Source organism: Miniopterus natalensis, chromosome 1, assembly GCF_054644295.1.
Source record: "Miniopterus natalensis isolate mMinNat1 chromosome 1, mMinNat1.hap1, whole genome shotgun sequence".
Taxonomy (NCBI): domain Eukaryota; kingdom Metazoa; phylum Chordata; class Mammalia; order Chiroptera; family Miniopteridae; genus Miniopterus; species Miniopterus natalensis.
Window position 1 is genome coordinate 168,047,660 of NC_142081.1, and position 4,596 is coordinate 168,052,255.

Consider the following 4,596-nt stretch of genomic DNA (forward strand, 5'->3'; position numbering starts at 1 on the left):
AATGCCTAATTTCTGTCCTCTACTTTTTTTTACTTGCAATCATACATATTTAGGTACTTTTTGATTTTGTGGGGGGGGGGGGGAAGATAGCTAACATTCAGAACTACTGATAACAGGAAGAGAAAATTGTTTTTGAGAACTCGATCAATCACAGAGATGAACAGTCTCTCATTAGTAAGGCCTCTCCTGACAGGTGCAGGAAAAAAACCAAAACAAAACACCAAGCTACTCTAGCAACCCTACAGCTGTCATCTGGGAGTCCTTTAGGGTCAGATATATCATGGAGAGTTGACATGGTAGCATTTGCATGCATCATGTCAGAGACGGATGTGTTCACTCAAATTTAATCTGAGAGCCACGTTGAAAGACAGTTTGGTTGCTCCTCAAAATATTACACATAGAGTTACCATATGACACGTCCATTTCACTCCTAGATATGTGCTCAAGAGCACTGAAAACAGGTCCACACAAAAATATGAATATTCCTAGCAGCATTATGCATAACACTCAAAAAGTAGAAACAAACCAAATGTTTATCAACTAATTTATAAACAGAAAGTCATATATCTATACAATAAAATATCATATTTTACCATAAAAATAATTTATTCATTTTTTGCTGTCATGTTTGCATTTTATTGGCCATTTTTATTAAAAAGGCCTGAATGCTTCCTTTTACTTTCTGTCCACACTTTCAAGCATTCTTTGAACAGTCCTGCATCAGTTGGGGCTCTTTGGTTGCTAAAAATTGAAATTGACTCATCAAATTTAAGTAAAAGATTAGCTTGTTGAAAATACATAGAGAAGCTCACAAAGTTGACAGAAAAATTTAAACAACAAAGCTGTGGGTAGAAGGGCAGCTTCAAGTATCAGAAAAGTCTCCTGAAGTTCCTTTCAGCTTGTTACGGTAAGATGCTCGTGACCTTAATACAACGAAAATATGTGTGCCATTTATGTACAGTTAGTTCCTCATAGACCCAGCTTGCTTCCTTTCCAACCTCTTGCCTTGTCATTATATGTGATTTTATTGCTGGTTTTCATCTGAATCCATTGCGATTGGGATGATTCTTCTTTTATTTGTTGCCCAGCAATTGTTAGTTCCTGAAAGTCCTGTGAGAAGACATGGTAAAGAATGGAGTCAACCTCACAGATCTCAGTGGCAGAAAAATGTGGCAACTTCAACTGTGTTTTTAACTTATGTCATTTTGCTCAAGGCCTAGACACCCAGGAGAGAAATTCTGATTGGCCTGGTTTAATTTAGATCATATGCCCTTACTTGTCCAAGGGAGTTTGACTGTCCCACCTAAACTGCATGAAAGAAAGCGGGCAGTTTCCGAAAGAAGGACGTTATATTGCAGGAATACGTCAGGTGACAGAACTGTTTCTGAATGGGCATCATTCCATGCACGTTATGTCATTTCCAAGGTCACCGAACACCACCAGCAGCCACTAATCAGCCAAGAGAGGGGCGATTTCACTAGTGGGAAAAATGAATCATATCTTCTAATTTCACTTTAGTTTACTAATTGTCCACAATTAGGGAACTATTTATTCTCCAAAATTTAGGGCAGTGTAGAACAGACAGTTTTAGTGTAATTGGTTCAGATTGAAGAGATTCCTGGTATGGTTCATAAAAATAAAACAAAATAAAGCAAAACACATTGCCTAGAGCACTAGAGCATAAACAATGATTGTTCAGTAAAGGCATTTTGCAAGCAGTTAGCTCATGTAATCTGGTGTACTTTTACATTTACCGTATACACAGGGAATTGTGCTTTGCTACCAGGTAGTGACACCACTTCATTAAAGAAGCGGGAACCAAGACTTTCTGATTTTGTCATTTTCTTCTTTAATTACTTTGCAAAAAATGATGATATTTAGGGCTCATGAGTTCATGGATAATAGGCCATTTATTTTTTTTAAAAATGCATATATGTATTTTTGGAAATCCAGAATTTTGGGGATATAAAAAATGTTCAAACATTTTAATTATTTTTGTATGTCCTGCTTTTATTCATGTGCTTAATTTGTGCCTCTCTATATTTTTATTACACATATTAATGGTGCTATAATTTATAAAATGTATTTTATGGGACCTGGCAATTTTAATAAATATAATAAATAAATAAATAAATAAATAAATAAATAAATAAATAAATAAATACTATATTTTTATTGGGATTTCTTGCTTCATTCAAGCTTTATGAGGGCAGGAAAATGTCATACAATTCTCCAATATTAAAAAATATTTTAAATGATAATAATTATAATAACCCTAGGTAAAATATATATTACTCCTATGAATTAGGTAACATCATCATTTCTATTTATAGATGATTAATTTGGGACTTAGGAAGCCACCTATATTACACATGTGTTAAAGAGAAGTGTTAAATTTCAGATACAGGAAGTTTGGCTCCAGGGCCTTAACTATTTTAAAATTATGAATACTTCTGCTTTAACACGATTCAAAACATGTACTAGATAATTCATAAATGCCAGTTGAATTGAATGGAATGACTTTATATGCTCATCAATCAGAATATTAGTTAACTGGACAATTTCCATTACCCTGGATAAAGAAAAGTTTGCAAGCCCTATGGAGTCCTTCAGTGAGAAACCGGCTTATTTATCTACATCAGTCAGCATCCCTCTAAAAGGAAAGCTCCCTTTCCCGAGGAGAGCAGTAGCCAGCAGCGAAGTTCTTTCAGTGAGATTCTAGAGGGAACCACTTTGTCATTAGGAAAATGAGCCCCTTTGGAGTAGGAGCTGCAGAATTCCCAGCGTAGCAGGGGCATTCCCAGACACGCTGACAGTCCATATGCTTAAGAAGAGCAAACAGCAGCGGGCCTTCCACTTCAGCGACTCTCAGCAGCAAAAAGGAATCAGTTGCTTCGTGTACCTGGGGGGTAAAACAAAATTCAGCACTTCCCAGTTCTCCAGGCTTCCCCTTTCCACCTGTGACAATGAGAAACAAATGCCGCTGCAGGCGAGATGCAAGAAACAGCAGCAGTGACACTGAAGAGGGAAGGAAAAATGAATTGTCTGGGGAAAGGGAACCTCAGGTAAACACAGGTACGTAATGGGCTTTGGAGAAAGCATTTAAACCCATTTTTGCAGGTTAAAAAGGAAGTATCAGTAATCGAGGAGAAGGTCCACTTATCATAAGGTATGCAATCAAAGTTTTGTATTACCTCTTGTTAAGTGATCTCATATTATTTTCAATTATATTTACAGAGGAGACACTGGATAATACAATTATATTATAGTATATAATTAATTTTATATATATTATATGTAATGTTGACATATAAATTAGATATACATGTATATAGTAAAATGTATAAACAAATATATACATAAATTGTCTTGTTATATAAATTCAAACACAGAAAAAATATATTAAAAATAGTGAACTGTGCCTGTGAGCCAGTGGGACTATCACTGGTGGTCAAATGTATATGTAGTCAGAATTTCAGAAAGAGAGGAAAGAGAAATGAGGCAGAAATTTATTTTTAAATGGCCAAACATTTTACTAGTTTGAGGAATAACAACATACAGATTGAAGAAGTTCAGCCAAACTCTGGTAGGATAAATACAAAGAAAGGCAAGTATAGAAATGTCATATCCAGACAGCTGAGGACCAACATATAGAGAAACACTTGAAACCAGCCAGAGGGATACAGGACATAGTACCATGGAACCATGAGCAGAATCATGTTTGACTTGCCATACGAAAGAGAATGGGAGCCAATCGAATGACATCTTTACGGTGCTAAAATAAAAAATTCAACGATGTAAACTGCACTCTTTTCTTCTACAAGTGAAGGCAAAATAAAGACATTGTAGTAGATGCAAAACAAAAAACCCTGAAACTATACCAAAACAGAACAGATTTGATAAAATGTTCTATCTTTTTAAAAAATATGTGTTTTTGTTGATTTTTAGAGAGAGGAAGGAAGTGGGATAGAGAGATAAACATCGAATAGAGAGAAACATCTTCGATCGGACGCCTCCTGCGCGCCCGGTACCGGGGATCGAGCCTGCGACCTGGGCGTGTGCCCCGGCTGGGCATCAAACTCGTGACCTCTTGTTCCTGGATGTATTACACGTACACTAGTGAGCCACACCGGCCGGACAAATTCAATATATTTTGATAAGAAAAACTCTCAGTAATTTAGAAATAGAAGGAAATGTCCTCAATATGATAAAACTCATCTATAATAACTTACAGTTTGCATAATTCTTAATGAAGTTTTAAATTCATTTCCCTAAGATCAGGAAAAAGGCAAGGATATCGGCTTTTATTATTGTATTCAACATTATTCTGAAAGTCCTACTAGTCCAATAATTCAAAAAAAGAAATGAAGGGCATAAAGATTAGATACAGCATCTTCCCATGATATAAAATCAATTTATAAAAAATAATTGCATTTCTAAATACAGCAATAGTACATTGCTGCATTGCATAGTCCTGTATAATATTATAGGACATTCCTGAGAAAAATGAAAGAATAACTAAATGAAGAGATATACTATATTTTCTATAGGAAGACTGAATATATAAAGTATAAATTTACTTCAAATTTAGCTATA

The 4,596-nt window shown here is 35.3% G+C and overlaps 1 pseudogene; it reads right to left on the reverse strand.

Moving 5' to 3' along the window:
* Positions 1-932: 932 nt before the first annotated feature.
* Positions 933-1,124, reverse strand: LOC107528540 (putative ribosomal protein eL39-like 5; annotated as a pseudogene).
* Between the last annotated feature and the right edge of the window lie 3,472 nt (positions 1,125-4,596).